Genomic DNA, 11,951 nt, shown 5'->3' on the forward strand with positions numbered 1-11,951 from the left:
AAGCTTCAAGTTTCAAGTTTATTTTATTTATATAGCACTTTAAAAAGCAAACAGACTTTGCACCAAAGGCAGGCATATGTAAGCACATAAGCATAAAAGGATCTAATTGAAATAGAACAAAATGTAAGCACACATTTAAATCCAAAGAAATCAGAGCCTGAGAATAAAAATGAGTCTTTAGATGCATCTTAAAAGTGACCTGGCAGGCTGTTGTAAGGGGTGAGAGGTTCTAAGATGTACAGTCGCCTCCAAACCTACTGCAATGGAGGGGAATGTCTTCAGTGTACAACAAAAACAAAGGAATGGGCCTTGCCATTTCATTAGTTTGGGAGGGGGCTGTATGTGAGGGGCGAGACCATGGAGGGATTTATGGGCAACTAGAAGAATTTTGAATGTTATCCTGCTGTGAATGGAGAGCGAAGGAGCAAGGATGGGGTGATGTGGTCTGCGGTCTGGCTCCGCTCCGGCACAGCGGCGGATCCAATCCATTTCCATTCCAGTCAATGTGTGTACAGACATACGCAGACCTTCCATTTTTGCCGGATGCCAGATCACAGCGCAGCAATTCAGCACAGAGCAGATCATGCGGGACAGGAAGTCGAGCAAAAAATCCAAAAGGAAATCCCGTTCCAAGTGGACAGAAATCGATGCCACAGTTGAAGTTCCATCCTACAACCTTAGTCCAAGGTGATATGGTTGTGGAGGGATGGGATGGAAGCGGATATGGAAAGGAGATATGAGAGGAAGGCCCAGCCTTGGGGAATGATACGGATGGCGTAGTTAAGGTGACCTGACAGGGAAAGCAGCTGCCTTTTTGTGCACTGGGGAGCCAGGAGGAAATTAGAGAAGAGGAGTGAAATCCTGTTCAGTTTGTCTGTGGGACGGGATGCTTGGAGTAAGACTGTGTCTACGCTTATGCCGAGAAATTCTAATGAAGTGCTCGGACCCTGTGTTTTCTCTGGAGAGAGTGGAACCCCGAGGTCGCGAAATGCTGAAGCCAAAGTAGTGAGGCCGTGGGCGGGGGGGGAGGATGGAGGTGTGACGTAAGGAAGTCGTCGAGTAAGTGAATGACGTAGGGGAGTTTACAATTATTAATCAAAATCCAGCACAGCGCCTCAGACAGGGAGTCGAAGATTTTTGGGCTGCTTTTGCACCCAAAAGTCAGGTGAACGGAAAAGTAATAAGCGCCCTTCCAAGAAACACCAAAGAGATGCCAGTAGTCAGGGTGAATGGGAATGATTTTAATGCGCTGGTGATCTTCTTGACCTGCGAGACGGATCAAGGAATTGCATGGTCAATTGTGGCGTACTGCATGGAAAAGTCTGGACTGGGATGAGGCTGTTGATGCTCGGGATGGTGGAGCCGTGAGGGGAAGAAAGGTCGATAAGTCTCTTTTACCGAAATATTTTCTTGTGGCTATGCCTATGGGATTTATCCTGAATAAGGGGAAAGGTGGGCTGGAGAAGGGGCCGATCATGAACCGGTTTTTAACCTCGCTAGTCAGAAGCGAGTCGACCGAGTCCGGATCTGATGTGGCTGACTGCAGATTATGACAGTTATGAGAAGAGCTGGGCATGACCTGTAAGCCGGGATGTAAACCGTGTGTGAAACCATGGATGAGGTAAACTACTAACTGGTGGTCCGGATGGTTATGTAAACTGAGAGCGAGGGCAGGGATGTTAATGGGAGTGTGTAAGTACTTACATAGGCTTGTGTCGTGGGGTTATGGGGACAGGTTACCCTGGCGTGGGCCCCACCACAGAAAGAGCAAGTGTGGAGAAAACGACAGGCAGAAGCATTGTGACCGGACTTCGGGTGAAGTGATCCGGACTGGGAGGATCTGCTGATCGGCGAACAAGTCATCGTCCGAGGCGTTCAGGAAGATCTCTGGGTCCATGGTAAAGGTAGGTGATGTCTTTGTCACAATTGTATTCGAAATGAGTCGGAGGGCAATAGAGCGGACGGGCTGTGACTTAAATACTGCTTGTGCGGAAATTGAGAAGGCATGAGGCGTGGTCTCTGCTCCTGAACTTTGTTATAAAACTCCATTTGTAGAAGGCCTTGCCAGTACAACAGAACAATGCAAAAATTTGGAGTGACATTAAAATAATTTTATTACGCAAATGGCCACAATACCCCACTGTTTTCAATATCTTCTTAGGACATGTTTCATTCTGACAAAGTAATTTAAATGCCTCATCATTCAGTATACTATTCAGTCTCATGAAGAAATGTAATTAGCTTGTGATGCTCTTTATTCCTATTCTCTAAAAAATGACTTATGAAAGATAATTGGAGTAGAAGCCACATCTCACGTCTTCACTTAAAACAACTGGTATCATTCCACACTGCTAACTGCTGAGAGAGGAGGTTATAGGAGTCATATGGCCTTTGGTCAAAATGAATCAGCATGGCAGTTCGTCCATGAGGGACCACACACTGCTTATATGAGCAAAACCAGCTCTCTGTATTTCTGAGATCATTAGCAGGGCTCATTACACCGTCCTTCCCTCAGGCTGATAAAGAGATGCAGCATGTGATGTATGTGCAATGTCCCATCAAAGGGGAGGAGCAAGCAACGTTTATTTATATAGCATCTTTCACCAACAACAGTCACAAAGTGCTTCACATTCGAAAGAAATAAAATCAAATATAATCATATAAAATTGATTATAAGTGCCCACAAGAACCCTTCAATGACCTCAAGAACCACTTCAACAACTAGGACCACCGAGAACACCCTTAATTCTTATCCTTAAAAGCCGTTAAGAACTACAGAATGAACCCCTAGAATATCCCAAAGAACCCTAAAACCTCCTCTGTCACCACAAGGACAATTAAAACCTAGAAAATTCAACTTATACACAGTTCAGGAAAATCCTCATCTACTTGTGTTTTGGCATCTTGAAAGTGAAAAAATATGTCAGAGGCAGTGAAGAGACAGAGCTTCTTAAACCCACAAAGCATGTGGAGGAAAATGTGTCCATGTTAACAGTTGAATAAACCTACACTCTACCCTCAGCCAGCCATGTGGTTGTAAGGAGCTGTGACAAGCAATAACAATTAAGGTGAAGGGTGAGGAGGTAAAAGGGGGTTAGGGGAGTTCATCAATGACCACAACAAGCCACTGAAAGTACCTCTAGAACCTCCTAACATTTCAGTAAAACTAAAAGCACATGAAGGGCTTCAAGAACCTCCTAAATGCATTGCATGATATGAGAGGAGCTGCAGGTGTGAAATCTTTTCACCTGGCTTCAGCTACACAGAAACAGACGGTTTCTTTGCCTCAGCCTGCAGGGGGCTTCACCTTCTCTACAGTCTTCTTCAGCTACCTATCAGCTGCACTCATTATCCGCAAAGACAAATAGGCCTTATTCTGCTGCCCCTCATTTGTTTAGGACAAAGTCATGTAATTAAAGTCTAATCAAAGACAGGGCTGCTAGAGAACACATGAATATTTAAATGTGTTTTGCCTCTGAATCTTAATGAAATGGTAATTTATGAACGCTGCAGGCTTAATTTTGGCCATGGAGCAAATTAACTGCATTTCAAGAGTTTCGCCTTATGTCATTTCCGTTCCTTTACTTTTTATTCTCCTCACATGAAGATCAGGATAAAAATTGTATTCAGAAAAGCTTATCCAGCCGGTGCAGCTGTTTTTAATGTTCAAAATATTACTGTTTTTAAGGCTTTCCTGGATAGAAGTTTGGGATTTAGTGAAGTTCATAGCCAGCAGCTTCAAATCATGTTGGATGTGATGTTGGTTTTCATCCTCTTGAGCAAATTTCTTAATCTGCGTTGACTCGGTGGATCTCCGTCTCTATAAATGAAGGAGTTAATGCTCTGCTGTTATGTAAGAGTCCTGGGGCTCAAGCATCTGCTAGCTGTGTGAATAATAAAAGATGTTAACATTTCCCTCTCGCCATTGGCTTAACTTTGCCTAAGTCTATGCCAAGTGGCACACATATAGAGAGCAGCTCAATGTCAAGGATGCAACCATTACAACATGAAGTCCCCAGTCAGAGAGACAGAGAGAGGGGTGGGGAGGGGGGGGGGGGGGCTTCAAACAGACACCAACGAGGTTCTCCAGCAGTTTCTCTCTTACCAGAGCTGCTGACAAATAAGGATTCAAGACTTTAGTGAGTGATGTCATCGTCCAGGCTGGACCAAAGAGCAGCAACAACACCAGTATATTGCAAATAAAAAATAAATATAATCCAATCTGCTCACTGGCCAAAGTCCAATCAGATACCTCAGCTCATCAAGCATGTTGTCACATCCTGCTTTCAGTTTGTCTTTTAGTTCCTGTTTTATTTTGACAGGTTTTCTCTTTGTGTGTGTTTTTGTGTTATTTTTGCTTCCTGTGTTTTTCTGCCTTAGTTGATGTCCTCATGTGTTTCACCCGTGTTTTGTTTTACTCACCTGTGTCCTATTTTTAATCACTTCTTGTGTATATAAGTTTTGGTTTTCAGTTCAATCTCTATTGAGGTTCCTGCTCATGTAGTAGAGGGAAATGAGGAGGTAGATGTATTGGCCAAACAATCAGTTAAAATACAAACAGTAAACATGGTGATCCATTAAGTAAACCTGAGGATAAAGGGCCGACCACACTGAGAACAATAACTATAACAATAACTATAAATATATCGTTTTAAATATACTTCTAATTCATGTGGATGGAGGAGTCCACATCACATTTATAACAACAACGATAGAGGAGAACGATATCAGTGGATCTCTTTTATAACTCTCCTAACTTCTCCCACTAATTTCAAAGATCCATTTTACAGAGCTGAGCATTTTACTGTGACTGAAACTTTGTTTTATATTTTTTTAAAAGACCAGGGGCCTGTTTCAGGAAGCAGGTTTAACTAACTCTGAGTTAAACCTTAACTCTAGGTTGACCAACTCTGAGCTGTCAAACTCAGAGTTTTGGGTTTCAGAACAAGTGTTAACAGTTAGTTCAATCAACTCTGAGTCAAAGTAACTCTGAGTGAAGCTCGTGCATGAGGAGATACCAAGCCCTCATCAATGGAGCACAGATAACATGATTCACCATGACAACAGCAGAAACAAAGGGCTCAGTCCTCCTACTTCTCCCCAAAGGATTTAGAAATATTAATGAATACATGCAGATGATGAGTATATTTAAGAAAAGACAGTCAACAGTATTAATGAAAAAAAAAGAGAAACATTTTGTCTCGAGTGGTCGACTTATTCAACATTTATATTCTGTGTATTTGTGTGTGTGGCACATTTAACATTCATGCAGACCCCAACAGGTACAAAACGTAGGCCTACTTGGCAGCAACTGAATATGAAATATAAAAATATAGCTCAAACAAGTAAGGTATTGATTGTGGTGTTTAGCCTGCCCTACCTCATTAAACAACATTTAAATGCTACATTCAACATGTGATATATATATTTCAGTAGTTAATTTTTCAGCCATCCCAACACTGCCAGTATTTAATATTGTCTATTTGAAAGCAACACCTACATGGCTTTATACAAACAACACTACAAAAGTGTAAACGTTTCAGTGCAATAGTCAAGTTTAGTTTTATGTTTGGGCACTTTCACCTTAATTTAACAGTAGCTGGTATAGGTATAGAGAGAGAGAGAGAGAGAGAGAGAGAGAGAGAGAGAGAGTTCCTCACTGGTATCAAACCAGCGACACTGTCACTATGAAGCATGAGCAGTAACCACTTGTTCTGAACTGAGAGCATGTCCATGTGGTGTCGTACAGACGATACGAGGGCTGAGAATATTGTTCAGATAAATTATCGATTGTACAGAAAAATGGAAACACTCAAACAGAACATCATCAGAGAATGATAAAACATCCCAGCGGGGTCTGATCACCCTCTGACGGAGATTTGTGCTTCGTATTTGTGTTTCAATATTAACAGACTCTTTAAGAAAAGGACACACCATGTCTGACACCTCCTTCAGTCTGCGGGCTTCAACTAAAAAGGAGGAGAAACTCAGGGTTAGTTGAAGAAAACCTGCCAGCGAGCAGGTTGGGTTCACGGAGTATGTTGCCATGGTAACTGACTCAAGTTAAGCTGAACTGGCTTTGTGAAACCGAAAAACCAGAGTTTCCCTCATCTCAGTGTTAACTAACTCAGAGTTTTCACTAAACCTGCTTTCTGAAACAGGCCCCTGATGTCTCAATTAACTTCTGGGAAGAAATTTAACTAACTGATCAAATGAAATGACATTTCACTAGCAAGAACTACACCGACGATAAGATGGTGGGGACAATTCAGCCACACCTTAATTTTGGTAGGGACCTACTGTTTATATCTACACCTATGGTCTAACATATAGACAATAATTACAATTTAAACTGCCAAGGCAAAGCAAGGCAGCTTTATAGATTATAGAAATAATTGGAAACAAAGAACATAAAAACATATAATTTTAAAAATAAAAATAAAACCCAATAATAGTAAAAATTGGAAACATTAAAACATACAATTAAAAACAAAAAATATAAAAACAAAAAAAGTACAGAAAGAAAAATAGAAAGAAAGAAAAATAAAATAAAAACTTAAGCCAATGTAGTATTGTCTGGAAAAAAAGCCAATTGTTGAGCTTTAGTTAAATTCAAATACATAATGAAGTCCAGTGCCACAAGTTAGAAGTGGATTGGTGACAAAACGGAGTCACTAAAAAGACACGAAAGACAAACTTCAGCTTCACCTGCCTTGGAAAACCTTTACCTGCGCAGCCATCATCAAAATATATATGATTGAGACCTCACGTCATTTATCATATTGACAGTATGAAAAGAACAGATCATGATTGTTAATTAAGAATAGATGTAGATGGATGTTTAATCACAGAAACTTTATGGCCTCTGTTGATGGATGGATAATTGTGAAACAAATAGTCCTGACAGGAGATCTGATGCTTTCGTCTCCTCTGAGAGTCTTCAGGACAAAAACAACAGTTGGAATCACTCGAGGCATTAAAAAAAGCATCGTCCTTAAATACCGATGTGAAAAGAGAGGCATAGCAGCCACACCTGTGACAATAAACAATACTAATACTCCATGGTTTGCATGTAACAGGGTATGATTGACTATGGACTATAGCTTTGCTGCTGAGACAAAGCGAGGGCTCCACCTTGTGGACAAAGAGATGCTGTGCAGTTTGTGGGAGATCAGAATTGCTGCATACTCTTGAATCTACCATGAAATATGAATATATATATTTATATATAATAATTACTAATACTACTATTATGTCACATATATATCACATCACATATATATTTATATATAGTAATTACTATCACTACTATTATATATATATATGACCTTTCATCATCTTCATTATTTGAGTCATTATATAACATGAGCTTGATTCATCAAGCTGCCATTCATTAAAACCTGAAAATAATTAATATGATCAAGCATGACACTGTTATTCTACCCTGTATGATACATAATTATCATCATAATGCAAACATAACATAAATGTAACACTTTCTCACATTAAGTAAACGTACCCATACCAACATTTCAATTTATAGAAGAAAAAAGTATTATGATTCATCAAATATCCATTTATCTGTGATGGCTGTAATAGCTGTGATAATGTAAAGTTTTCTTTAAGTAACTGATATTGATATATGACACACAGAGGGAGAGCAGGAATGTGCAGTGTCTCCATACTTTGTGGCTGGTGAAGTCTCTTTTACATGATTGTGTATGTAGGTTCAATCTGATGTCGGAAGGAGACACCAAGATCTGTCTTATGTTACTTTTTATGTAGTAGGACTTCTTGTTTGTCCAAGAGAGAGACCGTGTCAGTCTCCATATCAAACCTGGTCCAATTTACTAATCTCGGGGTCAAAGGTGACTCTGACCAGATAATGTTCAGCCGTATGTCCCCTACAGGGTCGATGGGTTTATTTGAGACTATAACAATTATTTCACCAGTATATAAAATGGTTTATTTCAATGCCTGAAAAATTGCTGTGCAAAGCAAAATTGTAAACCTGCAATATTGCAACATTTGCATCCAGTTTGTTTAACTTTTCTAACTGTCAAAATCTTCCTTGCTCCATACTCCAAACTAGGAATGTCCTATTTGTCTATCTGAACAACCTGTCACACCTATTGGCTTGTGTGAAATGCTGCAAAACAGTTATGCTCTGTTTCCAAGCATAGGAACACATTGCACATTAAAGTTAATACTGTGTCACAAAGAATAAAACAGTTCATTGTTCATTATCAGATTTTCAGATTTATTAGTTTTAGGCAGATGCTCAATGTAAACAGGATCATCTGCTCATCAGTTGAACAATTTGGTCAAGCCTGAAACAAGCAACCTTTGAGAATGCAATCCATTCTATTTCAGATAAGAGCTAAGCAAATAATCTGGTTTCCCCATGTCTTATCATCAGCATCACAATCAGAAAAATCCTCCACATCAGAATTTTCTCATACTAATGCAATCTTTCTGCTTTTGACAGAGAAATGTGCCGTGGAAATGTATCACATGACACTAAAGAATAAAAGCAATGTAGACTAATTGGTAGCACATGCAAGATACTCTTTCTAAACTGTCATACCCCGTAATGGTTTCTTAAATTTCAAAAATACAGCATGTGTATTTGAAAGGTGATATAAAGGAAATGTAAAAGATGTTTTAAAAAGTCAGTTCATTAAGGGACTATATTACAGTTGATTTAAATGCCAATTACAGTGTACTGGTTACAGTGATTGTGTAATACTAAAATATGTCAGCAGAGGGCGCATAGCTGGTTAGGAGGAACCTATGTTGTCTGCCTCTATGTTAATATATATAGCGACCGCCATAGCTTCAGCGGCAGCCGGGTTTCCAACCACTTCTCCTCCACCCATCAAGTTAGGGGGGCAAGTCTGCCATCCCGTTTCGACACTGATTCATGTAATGTGCGTTTGCTGCCTCTAGGTGGCACAAACAAGCGTGTATGAATGAGGATAACAGGTCAAAGTTAAAGGTAGAATATGTAGAATGAGCAGAACAACGCCATCTAATGTCTCAAGATCGTAGTCGCAACAACTAAAAAGTAATTCCAGCAGTCGGGTTGCCAGGTCCGGTGCCGAGTGCGTCAGTCGATTAGCCAGCATCATGTCAAGTGATGAATCATACAGGGTAACGACTAATTTCGACCAATTAATTTTACAACAGTATTTAACGTTAGCCAGTCTTCAACTGGAAGTCTTTCTTTGAGTGGTGTGTAATCGATTAGCTAGCTGGCTCCCAAATTAAAAATGATTGCTTGTTTCTGTAGCCTGATCGGCGTGAGTAGACCAGTCAGTAAACTACACGATAACCCATAATGCATTTCGTTCTACCCAAGCTGAAATCAGCAGGCTGAAGCGGATTTTATTTTAGCTCTAACTCTGTAAATATACCACTTTATCCACATGTCTAACCTTTTTAGGAAGAAAGTAAAGTAGCCCTTTAGATCCACAATGTGACGCTAATTTGTCCAAATAACATCTGTTTAAAGTTTTGTTCCTGCGAATTCGGAGCCACTCAAGTACCGCAACTGATATTGTAACGCACTTCTGGTCATTTTCACAAAATAGCTAGCTCTGCGGCTAACTCATCTGCTAACTCGGCTGCTAACTCAGCTAACTGGCTAACTAGACGGAGTAGACGGGATCATCCCCATGTTCTCCGGTCCGGTGACCCCCTAATTATGTAGCAATACAGTCATACTGCACATCACATTAAACAGGAGAAACTCCGCTACAAGCACATATAAGTCATTTTTACACACACCAAACACACACACACACACACACACACACACACACACACACACCCCAAACACAACTCAAACACCAAGCACATTAATGATCAAATATCAAAATCCGAATAGCGTCAGAAAGTCAACCCACTCTCCACATTTCCATTGCTACCGTTTTGATACTTCATGGTACACAAACAAATAGCATCTCATATGAAAGCTAAGACCCTGGCGAGTTCAACAGTACCACTATTATTGCCCTACGACAAAAACTGTGCACCAGCAGCCAAAGAATACAAAGTTAAACAACCACTTATTTACAGCGACTAAGAGATATTCTGTTTTACCTTCGAAGTTTTGTGATGAAAAGTTGTACTTGAGAGCAAAAAACGCTGGTTTTAGTGAGTCCAACACGGCTCTGCTTGTTTACAACTCCATTTCACCCAGTGCCAGCCTACAGTAGCTGCATCGGAACAACAGACAACCCTGGCAACCCGCACTTCCGGCCGCTAAATGGCTGGTACAGTGTACACAGAACGGGTCAGAACGTCATTGTCGAAAAAATTTAAAAATATTAATTCAGACTATTTTTTTTTTTTTTTTTTATGGAAAAGCAATACTTTCATTCTGTACCCCTCAAAACGCCCCGTGGCTGTATTATTATTTTTTTTTAAATATAGCTTTTAATAAATATTCTACATATTCAACCTTTAAGCACAATGAAGTATAAGGTCCAGCAAACTTAAAATATGATGTCTCCATATGAGGATGCAGGGTTGCAGGAGGTTAACTTAGCAACTGCTGCAGCTTGAAAAAAAAATGTTATAATGGTTAATATTTATCAGAATGAACTAATTGCAATAATAACAGATTAAATGAGGATGAGCCCTACACTACTTTGTTTGTACTTTTTTGATTAACAGTAACCTGTTAGCTCCACAGTTTAAGTTCTCAGTTGTTTAGTTATGTTTTCTAAAAAGGTAATTGTTATTATTTGAACCAACTAATTCCTGTAGCTACCTTTTTACCACAAGAAAAGAAAATCCACCACGAATTCTCCCCGTTCCTTTTTTTTTTGTCAGCCAGACACCCGGCTATATCACTGCACACCTGTACGGCAGCTCAGCGATTCGGCATTCATTTAGGTTAAATATTCCCATTATTTAGAATGAGTGGGAGGAAATAAGAGCAGGAACATTACAGTAACATGTGAATAGTGTGTGTTGGTCTGTTGCAGTGATAGATGTGTTTAAAAGCCTGGATGGAGTTTATAACTTGTATGTGAGCATATGTTTGAGAAGCCACTTTAGTCCTATAAAGACTGTAAATGGGACATTGTGTCTGTCATTCCTGATATTAGTGTAAAGATTTACAGATGATGGGCCAGACTTGGCTGTGTGATGATGGTACACTCATTATATTTAAAGGAGGTCATGAGGAATCACAAAGCAACACTAAAGTACTCTAACCAGTTACTGTTCTCACAAGGTAATGCTGGAATGGAAGTAGTTCCTTTTTAATTGGACTAACTTTGTAATGTAATTAGTTACTTTTAAAGGTTACGTTCCCAAACACTGCCTGTCAGTTTTAGATTTTTCAGATTTTGCTGCAATGGTCAGGCTATCTGTGGCGGCATTTTAACCAGCCGCCTTCCTTTGTTCAGGGGTTTGCTGTGGTCTAGACGCGCTCCAATAAAAAAACAATCACTGCCTCTCTTCAATCATGAGCAGCGTTTTATTTGTGTTGGTTTAAATGTCCATACACAATTTCAAAGTCATGAATATACTTAAAGAAAGGACAAAAAAATGAATAATGAGAACGGTCTAAAAACATTATGGCTCTCCCCTGTCTCATCCGAGTCACCTGTCTCCCTCCTCCCTTTTATCCTCATTTCCTGGGAGGTGGCTGAATACTCACACAGTCTCATTAAATTATATCTAAACAGCTACTCTTTAATATTGTTAAGGAAAATAATAATCAAACAAAATATGCAAAAATGGCTCCAATACTATCTATGACCATCTCCCTCCATATAAACCTTACTGCTGCTTGAGATCCTCTAGCAGGGCCGTAAAAATGGAAAATCTCTCCTTGACACTAAGAGTGATCAGTCCTTTATCATCCTTGGAGCTCCCTGCCTGATGGTCTCTGACAGCATCCTGCTTCTACACCTCTTCTAAAATCTGATGATAGT

This window comes from Scomber japonicus, chromosome 11 (assembly GCF_027409825.1).
Source record: "Scomber japonicus isolate fScoJap1 chromosome 11, fScoJap1.pri, whole genome shotgun sequence".
Classification (NCBI taxonomy): Eukaryota; Metazoa; Chordata; class Actinopteri; order Scombriformes; family Scombridae; genus Scomber; species Scomber japonicus.